This window comes from Periplaneta americana, chromosome 9, assembly GCF_040183065.1.
Source record: "Periplaneta americana isolate PAMFEO1 chromosome 9, P.americana_PAMFEO1_priV1, whole genome shotgun sequence".
Lineage (NCBI taxonomy): Eukaryota > Metazoa > Arthropoda > Insecta > Blattodea > Blattidae > Periplaneta > Periplaneta americana.
Window position 1 is genome coordinate 55636139 of NC_091125.1, and position 21995 is coordinate 55658133.

General features: G+C 38.1%; 1 protein-coding gene and 1 non-coding gene across 3 annotated transcripts in view; both read left to right on the forward strand.

The window, feature by feature from the left end:
• SNF4Agamma (SNF4/AMP-activated protein kinase gamma subunit) overlaps positions 1–21995 on the forward strand; it is a 1170361-nt gene that overhangs the window by 546707 nt on the left and 601659 nt on the right. The window lies entirely within an intron of this gene.
• On the forward strand, positions 3522–3594 carry TRNAT-CGU (transfer RNA threonine (anticodon CGU)). Its single transcript has one exon. It is a non-coding gene; the product is annotated as a tRNA-Thr (tRNA).

Sequence of the window (21995 nt, forward strand, 5' to 3'; positions counted from 1 at the left end):
CTTGCCAATGTATTGGTGCAGGTGTGTGAGTTGTAACCATTTTAAGAACAAATGTTGCAAAAATAAGTCTGATTTAAGTAGCTGCCCCTTATGCTCCTTCACAGTTATGGAACTGTACAGACCCAGAAAAAAAATGGGCCCAGACCCAGAAAAAAAGGAGCCGCCTAATTTTACTAAGTCCGAGATACGACGCATTGCGCATGTGCAGTAAACAAGAGCGCCTAAATGTATATTACAGTCTTGTTGCCTACATTCAGAAGGACTGCTACCAAGACTCGCCCACATTTTATTTCCTTATCTGTACCAGTGATGTGTGGCGACAGCGTTTGCAGCTATGAGTCTAGGAGATCGTATTCGATTTTTGGAAGAAAAGTGGAAATTTACATTCCTAACCTTAGGACTGATGGTGTCCAATCTATCTTGTGTTTGCCTTGTTTTTAAGAAGTAATCTTGTATAATGAGGAAATGACTGAATAATTTCAAGGGAAAAATTGTTCCGGGGCCGGGTTTCGATCCCGGGACCTCTGGTTGAACGTACCAGCGCTCTGCCAACTGAGCTACCCGGGAACTCCACCCGACACCGTCTCAACTCTTCCCTTTATATCCACACAACTCGCGTGGGCTGACGAAACGCCAGAGACCCACATCGAGTGCACACAATCTCTGTGTGATTTGTAATTGTGGTTTTCTGTTAACGTACACAGTGACGTATATATTATGCAAATCTAGTCTTTCAGGTAAAGCTCCCTGTAAAGCAGATTTGAATAATTTCAAGGGAAAAATTGTTCCGGGGCCGGGTATCGATCCCGGGACCTCTGGTTGAACGTACCAGCGCTCTGACAACTGAGGGAATGACTGTTTAAGTTCAGTTTATGGTTCTCACAAGAATGAAGATGGAATGGATCAGGACCAATTCTAGGAAGTGCTATGGCGAGAATGATGATGGCATACGAGTAATATAATAGTGAAATAATTTCCTTTTAATTTAAAGAGTTATCTGTAGAAAGTAAATACAGAATACTTAATAAAGGTTCGGACTAATAGACTCGAGGAAAAATAATAAAGGAAAAATCTCAGAAATGTTTGTTCCTTGAATCGGAAAATTTGGTATAATATGAAGGGTTGAGAACCATAGTGGGCCAAGCGCCATTTACTAAAACCGTAGAAAACAAGGGTTAAAATGAAGTTATTACCATAATTCAATGGAAACATATAGCAAGTAAAATAAAGTATACACATTAAAACTAAATGATATGTTAATCTTCATTAAACTATAGTATTCACTTAACTTTAACCCTTGCTTTTTCCGTTTTTAATAAATGGCGCTTGGCCCACTATGGCTCTGAACCCTTCATATACAATGAGGCTGTCTGGATAGCTCTATTGCAATGCACTGACATACGATGACTGCAGATCCGGGTTCGAATCCTGATGATAGTTGAGTCGTATTTTAGTGGAAAAAGGCAAAGGTACCTAAGGGTTTTTCTCAAGGTCCTCACATTTCCATCATTCCACTGTCTCTCTTCATTTGAATATTCACCGTAATCACTTCAGTAGTAATTTTAACCCAAAACGATGTTATGTGATGTATGTGGCTGGCGTACAGATGACAGGTGATCAGAGGTGGCGCAGTACACTTTCGGGAGACGTTACTTTTTGCGTAGTGTTTTTTTTTCTTTGAATTTCCATACAGTGCAATGTCATAGTTATTCGCTATTTCCACAGAGAGCACGTTTTCGTGGAAGCGATACTTCCACGGGTAGACTCCTATCGCTTTAGATAGGATGATTCACGAGAATTTATCGCCACTTACGGAGCTTATTTCCGAAGACATTCTGAGCAAGAAATGTCATAAACTTGTGTCCTAATCTCAACATTTTCAGAGTTATACTAATTTGAAATTATTAGTAAAATACCTTTTTTCTTTAGTTGATATACAGAAGGCCTCGGGCTTTGTAAGGCTTCTGATCCGAGGATGCATCTGGCTTTGTCAGGGCTGAGTCAAGGTGGTCCACCTGTTAGCATCGGATTGACGAATGCCACTCGGACCATCTGTCGGACTTGGACAGTCATCGCGTATATAAGGCGCACAGTGGGCCAAAGCAAGTCCAAGTAAAAGTATTCGTCTCGGGCTCGGCCCTCGAAAGGCCAAGCCAGGACGACAAACCTTACAAACGTTGTCAGCAACGGAAAATGTCCGATCTAAACGTCTGCTATATAATTGACCATCGCTTCATTCCACTTGAACGCGATTAGATAAACATTTGTATCCCAGACAGGTTTCGACCCACGACCGTGTCATTAACGCAGCGGCAAACTCCTCCATCTAAATAATTAAACGGCCCGTTGTTGAGAGTGGCGATGTTCCACTTATTGTGCGGTCCCACGTAGTCTGCTCCCCGCATCCTCACATTGATCCCAGTGCGCCGCGACGTCTGACTGACGCCAGGCGTCTGACTCCTGCATGGCACGTGAGTCAACAAACACCGAGAGCGAAACTTGCGACTCCAGTTGCTATGACAACGCCTGCTAATTGCGCTGTGGGCCCTCACTTTTCCTGAGGGCATAATATGATGAACACAATGAACTATCTTTATCGTCCAACTGACCGTCGTTAGCTAGCCAATTTTATGAAACGAAGACTTATTTTTACAATCTGGCGAAGCTGAGAGGATTCCTGGTCTATGTGGCGCTGCTCTTGTTTATATCAACGTATTTTTGAAATGCAGTACAGTCCGACTACAATAAGTGCACCGCATTGACGGGGACACAGGCATATGCATCCAAACTGGACTATAATTTTTGTCCCTACATTTCATATTACGTAGTCAAGAACCATTTCAATTAATATTAGAGGAGAAAAATCCGCTCTGACGCCGAGAATCGAACCAGGGTCCTTGGTTCTACGTACCAAGAGCTCTCACCATTGAGCTACGCCGAAGTCCAATCCACAGCACCGGATCGAACTCCCCTCCTCCAGTGTTTTTTTCCCTTTTATGGCCTGACTCCAAGTTGGACATGTATGTTGACATTTTATTAAGTCAACTGATATTATACAAGGAGCGCACTCAGTTGAGTGACTTGGTGGCCGGGATTCCACAGTTGACTTAATAAAATGTCAATATATGCCCAACTTGGAGTCAGGCCACAAAAAGAAAAAGCACTGGAGGAGGGGAGTTCGTTCCGGTGCTGTGGATTAGACTTCGGCGTAGTTTGGTACGTAAAACCAAGGGCCCGGGTTCGATCCCCGGCGCCGGAGCGAATTTTTCTCCTCTAATTATAATTGTTACCACCATAACAGATATATTTTTAAAGTCTTCCAGCAACAGTGCATATTTTTGTACAGATTACTGTGCATATTACTGTCCAATCCCGACCATCAAGTCGCTCAACTGTGTGCGCTCCTTGTATAATGACAGTTGACTTAATAAAATGTCAACATGCATGCCCAACTTGGAGTCAGGCCACAAAGGGAAAAAACACTGGAGGAGGGGGGTTCGATCCGGTGCTGTGCATTGGACTTCGGCGTAGCTCAATGGTGAAAGCGCTTGGTACGTAGAACCAAGAACCCGGGTTCGATCCCCGGCGCCGGAGCGAATTTTTCTTCTCTAATATTAATAGTTACCATAACAGATATATTCTGTAGGACCAAAAAATAATCTTTAGTAAACAAGAACCATTTCGTTCTAAATTAACATATAACTGATGACTTCTCTTCATTTTTTTTTGTAATTATCTTTCTTATTAACTTCATATGCTGCTTACACCAGGGAAGGAACCACCCCAGTGTTTTTATTCAGTTTATAATGTCCTTGGATTTAACTTTTCCTTTAGATATTTAATCCCTTTGCAGTTTGAACTGTTTCATCTTTTGTCATCATCATCGACGTATAACTCCTATTCTCTCTTATTTGTTGTACGAGTATAGGATAAAAAATCACGAAAGCATTTTGGGGTGATAGATGGAAGGAAGCATATCTCGTGAAACGACCAGGAACCGATAGTGCTTCTGTACGAAGTTTCAATTAGTCAAGTTGTTTCTTCGGGTTTCGTCGTCGGATCTGCCAACGTTGGAATTAGGATTACTAGGGTAATGCACGAAAGACATGCTTTTAAGTGCACCAATAAAGAACTCGTGTTAAAGAAACAGCAAAAGTTGTAAAGTAATTTATGCAGTGCCGTATACCGTGTGTAAGAGGACTAGATAGGGCCCTTTCGAGAGATGAATTAGGGAGAGGAATTAAAAGTGACAGTGTAATATCATTGTGGTCGTTTGTGAACGGTTTTGAGATATTCACACAAATAAATGCGAACAGATAAAAACATTGGAACACGTGTTCACGTAACAGTAGTGGCTGAGTTCCGAAATTATGTACAAAACTACACGAAAGGTTCAGTAAGTTAGGGGGGACATTGGTGGTTGTGCATTTCCTTCTTCCCTCTCTGTAGTCTTGCTTCCGACTTGCATCTACCGTTATAGAATACACTGTTGCCTCGTCTTTCTGTCGAACACTTCGTTACCGATCTTCAATGAAATTACTGTCAAAACTCAATATTACGCAACAAACCAATAAACAACACACACGCTACATTGGATCATGAGTTCATTTTGTTACTCCAGAGCTATTTCGGTGGTTATTGTGTCGTAAGGCAATATTTCTCACTACAGTTACTTGACAAAATAATTTGTTTTGATTTCTTTGATCTCATCCAAAATGTCCGTCCTGATAATTTCTGTTCAGTCTGTGCAACTCTCTCAGATACAGTTTCTCATGTGGTCTCTCGTGATCCTATCAGCAATATTTTCTGCTACTTGGCAGTATCAGCCCTTATTTTGCTCTTATTTGTACATATTCTTAATTGATTTTTTTCCTCTCACTTATTTTCCTTATGTGATATGATTTTAATATTTTTGTCACTTCAATTACTTCAGCTACAATTTTCTTTCAGATGTCTATTTCTTCGAATCAATTCTGGCACCTAAATGTCTAAAGCTTATAACCTGTTTTATTAATTCATACTGAAGTTTCATTTTGTTTCAGTTGGTCTTTACTGTAAAAAGCTTCATTTAACGATTACCACATGACAAGCATATCACTTAACAGTTTAAATTTATCAAAATATAGACTTCTACATAGTTCTAGAGTGATTCAGTTTTTCCTTACATACTTTACACTAAACATTTTGCACTGCAGCTTAAGGCTAGGGCTCCACTAGCTGTATTTGACGGCTGCTGTGAGCTGCATTCTACTGCCTAGATTTTTACTGCAAGAAGGTGGCTCCACTTGCTGTAAATTTTCTACATGTGAAAGCTGTAGTTCACCGCTCCGCTGTGCTCTGGCCCGGCTCCCTGTTGTTCAGCTGAAAACAGCGTTGTGATGTTCTTTGTGTACTACAAGATCAAGCAAAAATTGCAGTGAAAATGAGCACACTACAAATATTTATCAAGGTGATTGTATGTTTGCTATTGGTTCGCTGTCGTCGAAGATTGCATCAAAGAAAATGGTGGATACATCCAATATTAAGCAACAGAAAAACACGAAGGCATGTTTGCTGCAATGCATCACAAACTTAGGGAATATCCAGCTAAATTTGTTTAGTTCTACCGGATGTCGGAATTTTGTTCTAGGCATACAAAGTAATTGTTCTGTATGGTTGTGAATTTTCGACTCTCACTTTGAGAGAAGAACGGAGATTAAGGGTGTTTGAGAATAAGGTTCTTAGGAAAATATTTGGGGCTAAGAGGGATGAAATTACAGGAGAACGGAGAAAGTTACACAACGCAGAACTGCGCGCATTGTATTCTTCACCTGACATAATTAGGAACATTAAATCCAGACGTTTGAGATGGGCAGGGCACGTAGCATGTATGGGCGAATCCAGAAATGCATATAGAGTGTTAGTTGGGAGACCGGAAGGAAAAATACCTTTGTGGAGGCCGAGACGTAGATGGGAGGATAATATTAAAATGTATTTGAGGGAGGTGGGATATGATGATAGAGACTGGATTAATCTTGCACAGGATAGGGACCGATGGTGGACTTATGTAAGGGCGGCAATGAACCTGCGGGTTCCTTAAAAGGCATTTGTAAGTAAGTAAGTGAGCATACCAAGTAATAATGCTCATACATAAGGGATGCTTCGCCTCATGGATAATTGGAAACAGGAGGACTACCACGGCCAGTGGAGCCAGGCTTCGGCGACGGATTACGGCACGAAAATGGAACATGTCCTATTCCCCTGGCAGTAGACCTTGGTGCTGCCGCCGAAATTCTGTTAGGCGCAGTGAAATACTGCCCATATAGCCACCTACATTTGTTTTGCGTGTGTTCCATTTTCAGGCAGTAGACTGCAGCTCACAGCAGCCGTCAAATACAGCTAGTGGAGCCCTAGCCTAAGTGGCAATCACGTCTGTGAATCAGCGCTAGCGCGTTGGTCCTCCATCCGAACTACCTGGATTGGATCCCCGGCCAGGTCCTGGAGTTTTGGTAGACAAAGCAGACGTGGTAGAGTGTTTTTCTCGAAGTACTCCGTTTTCCCACTTTCAGTCCACCAACACTGTCTATTTTGTCCTCACTTCACATATCTACCATGGTTAAAAAGAGACTGGTGTCAAGTCTTGGGATTAGTAAAAATTTCAGATGCTAATAATAGGATTTTGGGCTTAGGGCTCTGGGCTCGTTTGGTTATGGGAACTGACTAGTGAGGGCTTTGGCAGGATGGCTCGCCTGTCAGCATTGAATTCACGAATGCCACTGACCTAGGTCACCTGTCGGACTTGAATAATCGTTGCATATAACTTATTATAGGGCTCACAAAGAGCTAATATAAGCCTAAGTGCGTGGATCCATCCTTGGTCCGAACATCGAAAAGACACCCGGCTGGCTGGCCATCTTTTTTGCAAGATTTCTGGCAACAAATGCAAGCAGTCCGAGTTTTATATGAGGCAGGAAAATTGATATTATGTTCCTTGTATGAAGGGTGAATGTTCCCCTTTTGTGTTCGTCTTCTTTGGCCTTAAAGCTGTGACTTTCCGTCATTAATTGTAAGACGAAATACTCCCTCTTCATTTCAGTTGTCTAATAAACAACAACTTTCAGCAGCTGAATTTCCCAATTGGTTCTGAGTGTTTAAAGTAATAATAATAATAATAATAATAATAATAATAATAATAATAATAATAATAATGACGGCCGAGTAGCTCAGTTGGTAGAAGAGCTGATTATGGATTGGAAGGTCCAGGGTTCGGCCTCCTGTCAAATTGAGTACCGGGTCTTTCCTGGGGATAAAATGCGGTCGGAGCGTGGTGCCGACCACACCACCTCATTCTAGTGCCGAGGTCAAGAAAGCATGGGGCTCAACTTCAATGCCCTCAAATGCCTTCGTGGCATGTGAAGGAGCTGCCTTTCTTGTAGTAGTAACAGCAGCAGCAGTAGTAATAATAATAATATGTACAAATGGCTTTTAAGGAACCCGAAGGTTCATTGCCGCCCTCACATAAGCCCGCCATTGGTCCCTGTCCTGTGCAAGATTAATCCAGTCTGTCATCATATCCCATCTCTCTCAAATCCATTTTAATATTATCCTCCCATCTACGTCTAGGCCTCCCCAAAGGTCTTTTTCCCTCCGGTCTCCCAACTAACACTCTATATCCATTTCTGGATTCGTCCATACGTGCTACATGCCCTGGCCGTCTCAAACGTCTGGATTTAATGTTCCTAATTATGTCAGATAAGAATACAATGCTTGCAGTTCTCCGTTGTGTAACTTTCTCCATTCTCATGCAACTTCATCCCTGTCAGACCCAAATATTTTCCTAAGAAACTTATTCTCAAAAATCCTTCATCTCTTAATAATAATAATAATAATAATAATAATAATAATAATAATAATAATAATAATAATAATAATAATAATAATAATAATAATAATAATAATAATAATATGTGTTGATATGAATGTAACTCGAACATGTTATTTTTAAACTGTGTACAAAAGAACAGAATTACGAAATACGTAAGCCGATGAGTAGGGGACAAATTACCATGAAGCACGTCGGAGCAGGCAAAGTATCGTATCACAAACACGCAAGCGACAGATGCAACTGACGTATTTGACAGAGGTACGAGCCGCAGGTGTTTCCATAGGAATAATGTTGCTTTCACTGACAGCAGAGTGTCCTGCGACAACGATCTAGGTTTCGTGCGCTCTAGATACGTTCTCAGCAATACAAAGGACAGATACTGTACTCCAACCAGGAGAAAGTCTCAGGGGAATGAGACACGGAAGGGTAATACTGTGAGTGAATGTTAATGTCATAAGGTCACACATGTGGGTACATGCATCTCCATTGGCTAACTCTCAAAGCACAAATGATAACACTCATACACACATATTTATTCTACCCTAGTTACAAAATTAGATCACTGTTAATCTCCTGGTTTTTTAATCCCTCCATACAGGAAATAACATATGCAGGAGAGAGCATGTTTTTTAAACTGACGTTATAACGGTAATATTATCTATCTACTTCGTTCCAATAGATGACGCAATAGTAAGCACATTCCTTTCCTTTCACGGCTAATCTCTTGGTTGGAGAACAGTAGTGTGTGTTCATCCATCCTCCTCTAAGGTAAAATAACAGTCTAGCAGACTATACCAAATTGGACTGCCTACGAGTACTCGCACATAATGTTGAAATGGAATGGAATTTTCGGAAGAGTGGCACTATGACCCAACACTGTGACCTTTTACGATCTGTTGCGCTAACCCTGAAGCTGGGCGCATTCTAAAACCCACATCAGCTGATTACACTAAGGTCCGCTCTGTACCCAGGTTTCGAGCAAGCCACCTCTCTCGTTTCTAGGCCAGCCCCCTCCGTGCGTCGCCAGCCGACGTCAGGGAATACTGTGGAATGATGAAGAAATGGAGAGAGGTTGACGGAATGATATAGATGCCTATTATGAAGAAACGGGAGAACCCCAACTGTGACCTTGTCCACCACAAGTGTCACTATTGATTTTTTAATGACACTATGGATTTTTTAATTAAAAATCTCTGGCGTGACCGGTACTCGAACCCGGACAGCCTGCGTGACAGGCTGCAGGTCTCACCAGTCAGTCACTGCAGGGGATTACATCATGTTAGAATTTCATCCAAAATCCATCCATTTCGATTAGCCAATATAGCATTTATAACACTGCGTCAAGGTCATGGAAAGTTACGCCCACTTCTCATACAAGAAAAGACACGAGAAAAAGTTCCTGTCTCATTAAAGTTTTTAATTTGGAAAGTTATTATTTTTTTAACTTTATTTTTACATATGGATGTTATGTTTCAGGGAAATAATGTGTTCTGATAACGTTGGCGTATGCTTCCATTTTTATAGAATATAAAAGAATACTCATCCTGTAAGAAAAGGAAAGTAAAATTATTGAGTATAATTATACATAGAGTACATATTATACATACATACATACATACATACATACATACATACATACATACATACATACATACATACATACATACATACATACATACATACATACATACATACATGCTGGGTAACTTTCGGTGCTGGACCCCGGACTCATTTCACCGGCATTATCACCTTCATCTCATTCAGACGCTAAATAACCTAAGATGTTGATAAAGCGTCGTAAAATAACCTACTAAAAAAAACATACATACATACATACATACATACATACATACATACATACATACATACATACATACATACATACATACATACATACATACATACATACATACATACATACATACATACATACATACGTAATGCCTGTTTGTATGTTAGGTTAAGATATTATGATATGTGTTCTGTTTGTACCATTTTCATATTAATCTGTATCTTCTTTTGGAGAGAGGTTGGATCTAATCATAGGTGAGGGGGATGAAACTTACAAAGTAGGACTTGTTTTGTAAAGCACGTACGGTCAAAGGACCCTTGCATTTGATTTAAGAGCAAATCCTGATATTGTAGTATATCTGTAAGTAGGCCTATAGGCTCACTTTTTGAGTCGCCGTTCTACTGAAGAAACCTAGAACAATTTTGAAGGGAAAGCTGAAAATTCAGTGTAACGTAACATACCTCTTTAAAAGGGGGAGAAAAAAAGGCAGAGCACTATCAGAAGCAAGGTTTTCCAGCGGCTATCTATCTATGATATTAGCCGAGACTGAGGGTGGCGAGCATGTCGATCTGCACTGTGAGTCAAGGAAAGCGAGTCCTTGGAGTGAAAGCAAAAATTAGTCCTTCCAGAAGTTATTGAAGGCGCTCAAAAGCCTAGTCGCCGATTTGTAGTCGCTTTCATACTGTACGTACATGATCTAGGTCTACATAAATACATTCTGCAAGTACACACACATGCATTGATAGATAGATAACGCTGCTAGATTATAACTATTAAAAGCGTCGGCTTGCTCCTCCAGGAATACGACTTCGGTATCCAGCGACTTCCAAAAGGCTATTATTGGAACAGGTTATTTCTTTTTCATTGTCATTATCTTAGTTACCGTCTCTCTGGCTCTCTGACAGTCAAAAATCAAAGTATAGTTTCTTCTTAATGACAGGAGTGATTAAATGGTTTCATCAATATAATCAAGAATTTTTTAATAATAGACATAACTTTGTCCGCCATGAGGTCCTTGGTTCGATTCCCGATATTATCTTCCTTCCATGGGACTGTGTGTTTGTCCCTTGTCATTTGTTGTCTCAGCGGTGGCCCTGTGCTATGCTGATCACATGACCAGGGAAGCCCATAATGTCTGCTTGTCTAAGACCATAGGCATATTGGTCAAACGGAAAGTAAAATAAGGTTGTATAAGGTTTTAATAAGAACCGTTTTAACCTATGGTAGTGAGACATGTATCCTCACTAAAAGATCAGAAACAGTCTTAAGTAACTTTGAAGAGAAAGTACTTAGGAAAATATACGGACCGATCAAGGCTAATGGCCAGTGGAGGATACGGTATAATAAGGAATTGTACGACAAATATAATAAATCTGACCTCGTTACTTTTATTAAATTAAAGAAACTAGAATCGGCTGGTCATATACAAAGGCTCTCAATAGACCGAGTACCAAAAAAAGTGCTTACAGCAAGTTTTATGGGGAGTAGGCGAATTGGAAGGCCGAAGAAAAGATGGCAGGATGGTATGAAGGAAGATGCTGCAAACCTGCTTAGGTGTCGCAACTGGAGGCTTGCCGCGCAAAATAGAAATGACTGGAGGCAGAAAATCAGGGAGGCCAAAGCTCGAACTGAGCCAGTTAGCCATTGGATGGATGGATGGATGGATGGATGGATGGATGGATGGATGGATGGATGGATGGATGGATATTGGTCAAAAGGTAATAACCTTTCCCTAAACCGCATTGAATTGTACAGTATAAGTGATAGGAAAGAAGATGAAACATGAAAAAGAACGAATAACTGTTATATTATTAACTAAAGTTATCTCGCTCATTAGTGGCATATTTAGATTCTGTGGTAGTGGTGGTGGTAGGTGAAAGATTCTGAGGCAGAATAAGGGATATATCTCACTCTAGCTCTTATGCGTGAATTAATAATGGCAGTAACAATTTGTATGTTGCGGCTCTTGTCTGATAAGTTCGCTCAATTAATTGCAGCCGACGTTGTAGACTGATAGATGATTTGCATTTGGAGCCGCCGAAGCTTTATCAACGCATCTGAGATCTGTTACATTAGTCGCATGCCCACTGATATGTTTCTTTACTCTAAAATCACAATCTCCAAAAGAATACAGGGTGTTGGATATTGTTGTCTCCTGGTTTTACTTACTTATTATAAGCGTATGAATTTAAATTGTAGTGTTGAGCACATGCAGGACATGTATCATAACACCAAAATTCGTGCTGATATAATTTCATATTTGTATGCCATGTTTAATTTCGTAATTTTGATTTTACAGAGACATTGTAATACTGCTGTTTGGTATAATTTATGTCATACTATTTCCTTTCTAATCTCTTTCTTCTACCCTTTAATTTTTCCTTTTCTCGTTTTGGATTTTTTAATTTGTATTTTCTGTATTCTATTCTTTTTAGTCTTTCATATCTATATTCGTTTCTTTTTTATCTTTCTTTCCTACATTCTCTGATTTTACCTGTTTTGTGTTTATTTTTCTCTTTTTACTATTTTTCCATTGTTCATTTTCTTCTTTTAGGTTTTTTCCCTTTTTTTTCTGCGTTAATCTGTTGTGTGTATTTTTTTCTTACATATTTACCGTCTTCTTATTGTACATATTTTCTTCTTTCTTTCTTTCTTTCTTTCTTTCTTTCTTTCTTTCTTTCTTTCTTTCTTTCTTTCTTTCTTTCGTTCCGAGCTGAGCTGTTTTTCTGTCTTCAAAGGTCTTTGTTTCCTACAGAAAAAAAGATGAACTTGAGGGGGGGGGGTTGAGGGAGAAAAACACCTAAAGGAAAAAAACAATGAACGTGAATAAGGAAAGCAGTACAAAAGTGAGAATAGAAACAGAAAACAAAGGAACTCAGACAATGAAATTTCTTCTTTTTCGACTTCTACCCTGTCGTTGTTTTATTTTCTACTTCGATCTAGCTAACTGCTACATTCAGAGTCGTGAACTTATTTATAATAACGTATTGCAAACTGAAATGTGAAAGATATCGTTCCACATTTGTAAACTTAAATCCTATATATCACCAAAAAGTGAAGACAATTTTTAGTAATTTATAAAACATCGAGAACGACGAGGTATGTGTCTATATTGTCGTTGTTTTAAGTCAACATTAAAACACCGCATTCGTCATAATAATTATATTATTATTATTATTATTATTATTATTATTATTATTATTATTACTACTACTATTATTATTATTATTATTATTATTATTATTATTATTATTATTATCCATCCTTGTCATAACAGCAAGTGAGATGAGGTTTATGAGAGCAACAGCTGGATATACTCGCTGGGATCATAAAAAAAATAAGGACCTAATGCAAGAACTTCAAATAGAACCCATTATGCAGTTCATCAGCAAATATCAACTTCAGTGGAAGGGTCATCTCGAACGAATGAATCGATGCAGAATTCCAAAAGCACTGCTTCATTACCATCCATATGGCAAAAGATCTCTAGGCCGTCCAAAGAAGAGATGGACTGAAAATTCTAGTTTGAGACCGTAACAGGCCACTTGGCCTAATACTTGTTAGGAAGATGATGATGATGATGATGATGATGATGATGATTATTATTATTATTATTATTATTATTATTATTATTATTATTATTATTATAAGTTACTTACATTGCTGATATATTTTATGAGCGTGGAAAAAGGATCAATTTTGAGTAATTGTTAGATAGATACTCAGAGATGAGACTATTGTAAGTATGATATATCTGTAATAATTTTGTTCTTTCAGGATTGACCTGTTTGTCCTTTCGCGGACCATCTATTGAAGGGATTATAGCCATACATGTTAACAGTCAATTAGGTACTGCAGTCAATGGTCTTGTCTAGTGGTCAGCGTGGCGAAATTGCATCGCATGAGGCAATACAATACAATACAATGCTATAGATACACAGGCAGTGCTAATTGGGGGATTCCTGATTGCGTCGGTAGTTCAATGGTTACAATAATCGCCATTAAATATGAGGTACTGCTTTAGCCGACGGCTATGAGAATTCTTGGTATATCTTCTGTCGGAAAGAAGGTGAAAAGTATGAGGACCATGTCGTGAATGAAGGAAATCTCTGTTTCTGAAAGAAGGGGCTCCAAACAAACTTACTGGCAACTTCTTATTTACGTCAAAATCCAACTTTACTATAGGTGAGCCATACGCAAAGAATAATTCATCTGCGCATGTGCGAGGTCTCCCACCAGAAAGACCAGCGGGTTATTATCTTACCACTTTTTAAAAATCCGTGTTATTGACTTCGGCCCGCCTGCAGCACAAATGACAGCTCGAATCTCATATCATACTGTGACTCCGATTGGTTATTACTAATTCTTCATGCAAACCTTGCATGTGGTGGGGGAAAGTCAACGACTATGCTTTAAGGTACGAGACCGCCATAATTAATTTTTGTATGTGGTGCACCTTATAATAGTGTAATCATACTCGTCTGTTATCGTATCATTCGGATAATGTAGCCATTTGTATTAGAAGTGAAATTCTTTATATTTCCAATCGATCATATCCAGAAGTGTTAGCAACTAATCTTCATGCTTATATTTTCTTAAAGGTGGGGAATTCTAGACTGGGCCAAGAAGTCTTACTGTAACTTGCACTCTTTTTGGTCCTTAGAACAGATCATACTGTTGGCATAGAGCAACTGGCTATAAACTTGAACCTTTCGTAAGCGTTCAAATGTATAGCTGCCTTCTCATGAATGAAGTCTGAAGTAACTTTCTCCAGAAATAGTCGAATCTCTGTTGCATGCACCATTGCACATACACAAATCTATTTTAGAGGTGAGTGACTCGCTGTCATACTAGCCAACATAATTTTCCCCTTTGAAAATGAATGTTATTCCGAAAGCATCGTGAGGCCTAATTCTAATATGCGTCGGTTGATACGAAAAAAGTGATGCTTTTTCTTTCTTTCAAGTCTGGAGACCCATAATTTGCGAATTTAGTGACCACAAGATGTCTCTAGTTTCACTACACGGAGCGACAATGCGTTACGTCACATAAATGTGAAACAATAGCTGTTCAAATAGCTAATTTTTCTGATATCCGTAAAAAAAGGCCTATGATTGATTTGTTTCTTCGCTTTATTTTTTTTTAATTCATTCTTAGACCTGACCAATAGTGAGTAATTGTTTCGTTTTATTTGTAGAGGAAAAGAGAACTTGGGTTCTGTCTCTCATTATTTTTGCGACAATTAAAGAACCTTACGAAATTAGACTGATTATTATGTTAAGCAAAATTCTGAAAGCGGTGTTCTGCCGACTGGTTTCGATAGTGTGGTCTGTTATCTAATAGTAAGAAAGATGTAAAAAATTTGCTAGTAATACTTCGTTATTTTGGCGGCCGGGTAGCTCAGTTGGTAGAGCAGCTGGCTACGGACTGGAAGGTCCGGGGTTCGATCCCAGGTGGTGACAGGATTTTTTCTCGTTGCCAAACTTTCAGAACGGCCCCGAGGTTCACTCAGCCTTTCAGTCTTTCCTGGGGGTAAAAGGCGGTCAGAGCGTGGTGCCGACCACACCACCTCATTCTAGTGCCGAGGTCATGGAAACCATGGGGCTCTACTTCCATGCCTCCCAAGTGCCTTCCCGGCATGTTACGGGGATACCTTTACCTTTTACTTCATTATTTTACAGTACTTAACAATAATTTCTTGGTCTTATCATTTAGTTATTAAACTTTTCACTGTGACTAGTCTAAATTCTTAGACGTCTGTCGTCTGTGACTATCTAAAGAGCATTGCGATATAACAGTTACCTTTACAATTATGCTTTTCGTATTAGCCTACGCCCTACACATTTGTTACTTATAAACTTCTACTTTTTAACGATGGGTTAATTTGTGTACAATACATTAAACCATCTTACTTATTTTAGTAAAACAATTTTAAGTGTTATGAAAGAGATAGATAGGATCATGTTGGTAGAAGAAAAAGTTCTCATATTTTGTCGTTTAGAATTTTGTTTTGTAAGCTTTCAAAATTAAAGAATTTAAGTAATAATTGCACAAGTTTAGACAATATTTTGGATGATAATTGAGAGAGAAGAAAAGATTAGTGTTTGTTTGGTGTTGGTACATATCAGACCAAGTATAATTATTATTTATATTTTTGTCTTTTTAAAAAGTACGAAAGAAAATTTGGAAAGATAAAAGCATATTATGAGATTTTTCCGTTACGCCAATAAGCTTCCATACCTTCGAAAATACTGAAAAAAGAAATACTATTAAAATAAAGAAGATGTTTTAATGTCCACAAATAAAAACGTAGTAGTTTGTGTTGTAATTCGATGGTGTTCGGATAAAGGGAGTTGTCATTTTTTGTGCAAATGAAGTTTTGTTGCCCAGTTGAAGACACAAGTTAAATTCTACAAGTGAACGTGCAAAAAACAAACTAATACTAGCATTTGATGTGTTTTATTTCTGTTGAAAATTATTTGCAATAATGGTCCGAAGTTTAATGTTCATTTAACTCCAAACTCATTTTATGACTTACCTCCCCTTACCCAAACACCATCGAATTTACAGGTGTTTCAGTGAACTTAGTAGGTATAGGTATGTGTGTAGATTCTACATTCTGAAAACTGCCTTCAAACCATGAAATATAGACTTCACTTCGACAGAAATAAGTAAATATTGGTGTATGAGGAATAGGATTCCATTTTACAATGACATTACGAATAAAGCATAACCATGTGTAGGATAAGCTGTTAAGTTATTAAAGTCGTATAAACAATTAAAAAATACGAAATGAAATACATGTATTAAACATCTTTCTTGAAAACACTTAGTCCTACTTGAAAAGAAAGTTCTTTCCACGTTCTTTGCTGTGAGCGAACGTATTGATAACTTTCTGGTTGAAATTAGAAATGTTAATTTTAAAATCTTTTTCCACTGAAAGCTTTGCTAATGGCGAAAGCCTCTCTTCTCCCATGGTATTTCTCACACGTGTGCATCCTCTTTAATGTAGAGCAGGGATGCTAAACTGGGGAAGAGAGGGGTGGAAGCATTGGGAAAGAGTTTGTTCCCCGTCCACAACCCCCCGGCCTTGAATTACGTATCTGTGACGTCCGCAAGCACACTGAATACATATTTCCTCTCCCCCTACCATATCCAATGACGTGTGGGGGTGAAAGGAAGGGATGAGTCACGTGTTTAGGCTTGTGACGTGTGCCACAATTGTAGCACACTTTTGCATCCTTGTTGTAGAGAAACAATGCCCAGCCGCATAGATTGCACGCCGAGTGCCACCACCATTCGAATACACAGGCGTTTGGGAAAAAGTTTCGCTGGATGCGCGAGTACGAGAAACGAGTGAGAGTATGAAACGAATGAGAATTACAGTCGTCAGCTGAGTGGCAGAGCAATTGCCACATCTCGGCAAACCTGCAATCAGGCCAGAAGCCGATGCTATTAATTTTTTAGTAAGAAATATATTCATTTCATTTTATGCTTTGGCATTATCTTTTTGTATCAGAAATTTTTGTTTGGACAGACAAAACTTTGAACATGGGCCGGGAGGCGAAAATTCGCACAATGTAATAAATGTACCACGGAATGTTGAAGTAGTAATCCATAGATTGTTTCTGGTGGTGTAAATGTGGAGGTTTCTTGAGGATTGTGCACTGCACTTTACAAGTTTATGTAGTTTGTTCTGGTTTCCGTGAGACTATGATTGTCGACGATGAAGACGATGATGAAAGAGAGAGAGAGAAATAAATCGTCCGGCCTTAATTAAGGATGACCACGAGGATCCGGAAATTAATAGCAAATAAAAATATAATTAATTAAATATGAGTATTGTTATAAAAATAAAATGTAATAATTAAGCACCACTGATTATCAATTATAAAATAAAATCTTAGAAGATGACTTAAAAATTATACTTATAAATAAAAGATTTTATTTAAAATTAGCATATCCTTAATTAAGGCTTTCTGAGTGGTATAAATGAAATTGTATAATCTGCAGGGAATCTTTAAGAATTTGCGAGATAGTTTTTTGAATTTCAAAAGATGATATTGATAATTGTTTAAAAAAAATGTAAATTTTGGTAAAGAACTCCGAAATAATGGCGGAAGTTCCCCAAGAAAACATACTTCAACACCATTTTGTCCACCAATTGAACTTGAACTTGCCAGAATTTGAACCCCATACACCTGCCTCAATATTTGCAATGTGTCTATATGTAGTAATACATCGTAAACTCACCGACAATTTTAACGTTGGAAGAAATCACCTCTTATTCTCGCTTTAGGTAAGTCAGGAGATGTAAGATACTCTGTTCTAATGAGAGACGAACCCAAGATCGGCTGGATTTCGCGAAGTTTTTTAAGTGACCTGACCCCTGCAGAGCTACTGAGGACGGTCAGACTGCAGACAAGCGAATTCTGCGCATCCACTCTCGTTATCACTATGCAAGCTGTGAAAGTCCAAATTCCTCCCTGCACATGTACCCGTCTAGCTCTCATTGCGGGGCAAGTCATGTGACCCGCTGAACTATGATATCATCGTCATCAGATGACCGCGTGCTGCGTGCTCGACCCAGTTCCACACCTTCCAGATCCAAGCCATCATCTTGATAACGTCACTATGGTTACCAGTCGGTCGGCCAGTCCCCTAAGTTACCGCCGGACGCGCGGTTCGTCTGTGCAATTCGCTCCTTCGTTTGTTCGCGGGCATGTACCCGGGCACTTCGTTCCGACGACATGGCAGGTTCACGTCTTTGTGCGATATCAAGGTAAGATGACGTCAGTACTCAGTTGCTGCCATAATTCCATAGTTGGTGGCGTCTTTTACTTTCTCATACATATAATGCATTTAAAAAAGTGCTGTGTTCTCACAAAAAATCGATTTCGATGTGTTTTTATAAACTCCGATACCAAGGGAATGGATTTAGTCATATGCCTTCTGTCTGTTCAGCGATTTCTCTTCAAACTAGTGGGCGGACTTGATACATACTGCGCTGCAAATCTATTTATTCGGTACATATGCGCATGAAATATGATTGATACTTTGTAAACGATTCTTTCGTTTTGAAATCAAAAACGCATAACGAACGATCCACTCAAAAGTTTAATCAGACGATTTTTTCTTGCGATTATTTTATATTACGCACAACAAACTGACGAATGAAATGGCAGAAAGAGTTCGCTTGCAAGAATAATAACTGATTTCTTGAGAGAAATAATTTTTTCTACGGTATATTCGTATGTTTCTATATTTTGTATATTTAGTGTCATCAAAATTATATACAGTTTGTATATCATTCGTTAATGGTGGTCCTGCTACATTTCTGTTTCCCAAGAGTCCATTCTTAACTACATTTTACTATTAATAACTATTACTATATAGGCCTACTCCATACTAACATACAAACATTCTTGTTATTTCTTAACAAAAACTTGTTTTCCTGTAATTACTATTTCTTATTTATATACATATATGCTTAGACCTTAGTTTTCCCTTCCCATTTTTTCTTTACCATATACAAAAAAATTGAGTTCCCTCAGTTTTATTCCGTTTACTATGCTATATAATTTCCTATATGCTATTTCTTACATTCAGTTATAGTAGTGGCTTCTCAATAAATATTTTTCTTGTTCTTTCATTTCTGGGCAAGATACTAGAATATGTATCGCGTCTTCTTTTTTATTACGTAAAGGACATATATATTTTCCTATGTCTTGTCTTCTATTTTTAACCTCCAAATTCCCAATCTCCACCACGTTAGTCCCATCCCTTCTTTCCTGTTGTTAACTTTTGTATATTCTTCCTGTCCCACATGGTTTTCATTTTTTTGTAGTCTATTAATGATTTTAAACTATTTAAACTGATACATTTACTTTCTCACTATCTCATTACTCCTGTCCATTATAATTATTTTTACCAATCAAATTTATGTTAATTGTACCAGTTTCTTGTCATAACCAATTTAGTCCTAAACTGCTCACGTTATTTTTCAGTTCTTTTATCCAATTACACTTAGTTTTCGTTGTTTGTAGTAATCTTAAACATATTTTCAAAATATAATTTTCTTCTTTCTCTACAACATAACCCAAACATTTAATTTTCCTAACTAATATTCTTTCCTACTATCCTCCATACCCATTTTCAATATGGCTGCTATATTTGAGGCATATTTTTCTTATAAAAAAATTAATCTTCGTTGAGATCTCAAACAGTCCAAGTTTATATCCCTTTCATCCAAATTACTGTCCAGATAGAGACTTTATTAAGGAGTTAATGCTTTTTGTTGTTTAGTCAACTGTCCGAAGACAAGTTTGAATCTCACAAGTGACACCAATAAGGCAGCACTCATGAAGCAACTAAGCCAGGAGATAATGGAGTAAAGTGGCCAGTTCCTTTCCCCCTCCATTGCATACATCGCTGACAAGTTACCTACGTATTACACTAATCGGACTTCAAGTGAATACAAACAATTTTTCTTCCTCTGACATATTATCAAATGAGATGTACTGCCTGATAGATGTAAACCTCAGTGGAGGTAGGTTAATGGTTACTACATGTAAACAGCTCTTGTTATGCGTGAATGAATTTTCACATACGCAACAACCGTGTCGTCACAAATGCTTGTCTGACAGCATTGCTTATATATTTCACTTAAAGCGTACAATTATAGATGGTCACATTTTACTTTTTGAGGTTATAGGCAAATTCCTTTATGATTAGTAGAGGTGGGATAATATATTCATCTTTAATGGAATAAAACTTATTGGATTATTTTCATAATCGAAAAATAGTAGAATGAACTATTCGGTTGCTCTACTAATGAGATTATACAATATTATTTCCTTTCATTTATTTAGTTGTAAAGTTTCACAACAGTCTAAGCGATACTAAGAACAACATATAGTAATATGCCAATTAAGTAAATTTATGACTGCCTTCGTGGCCTGGTGGTCAGGATGCTGACTTCCAGATCTGGTGGTCCCGGCTTCAACTCTCGGGAAAATTTCTTTGAAAAAAAGTTCCCTGGGTGTAGAGTACGAAAATGTGTATGAATGTGAGTATGATTGAGATTGTGCCGGTTTATTAATTAACCAATCTTAAAAAATATATAGTCTATATTTCGTTGCAAAAATTGTAAGAAATATAGGCCTGCTTGTTACAGAGCAGCTCCAGTAACCAGGTACTGTTCATGAGTCACATGACTTCATTGTTACTTATACATTTTAAAATAAAATTTGAATAGTTTAAGAGGCATGCGGGCACTTAAAGGAATTAAAATTCGTATATAAAGAATAAATAATGCGTTCATGAATTGGCGATGATAACTCATTTGCGTGATGAGGATGACAAAGGAAATCAAAGTACTGCTCGCCCGCTACATATGCTTTGTGAATCATGAAAATCGAATCTCTGTTCTGTATATGAAAAACTGTCAGCTAATGGATGAATGAATGGCTATATTATACCTGTCTGGGCTGCATGTGTTATAGCAGACCTCCGGTTTCCTGAAGATTAGAAGAGCTTTCTCTTGTGTTATTTAATTTAAAGATTTCAGTTAATTGTGTGATTTGTATTTTCTCTAAAATATGCTTTATTCTCGCAATGAGTAAAGAAAGTGAGATACTTAATTACATGGAGAGAACGATTAATTTGGATTTATGTTGAAATAATCTAAGGAAACACAAAATCCTGAAAATATGTATTCCTGATATAATTTAAATAAGGTGAAAATTGAAACTAAATTATCTCCATAACATTAAAAAATAACCTTCAGTAGATATGTTTTCTTTTTACTTCGACATTCCAAATATATTTCCAAATTTTAAGTCGATTTGTCAAAAAAGGAATAGGAGAAGATTCGTGAGTATTGATAAAATAGGTAAAGGTACCCCCTATACATGCCATGAAGGCACATGGAGATAGAGCACTATGTTTTCTTGACCTCGGCGTCACACTCTGACCGCCTTTTTATCCTTCCGAAAAAAATTCCGGTACTCAGTTTGATAGGCTGAGTGAACCTAGGGATCGTTATGAAAGTTTTGACAACGAGAAAATCACGTCACATTCGAGATCAAACCCCGGACCTACCAGTCCGTAACAAGTTGCTCTGCCAACTGACCTACCCGGCCGCTTGATGAAATAGGCCTAATTATAACAAAATGTATAACAGTAGGATACAGCGACTAGTTACCGATATTGTTGCACTTAGTTTAGTCATACCAGATTACAGCAATTCACAAAAACGAGTCATTTATTTTTCTTTGATGACAGAGCTTGTTCTGTCAAGCACTAAATATATACGCTACAGTCAAGTTTCACCTACGT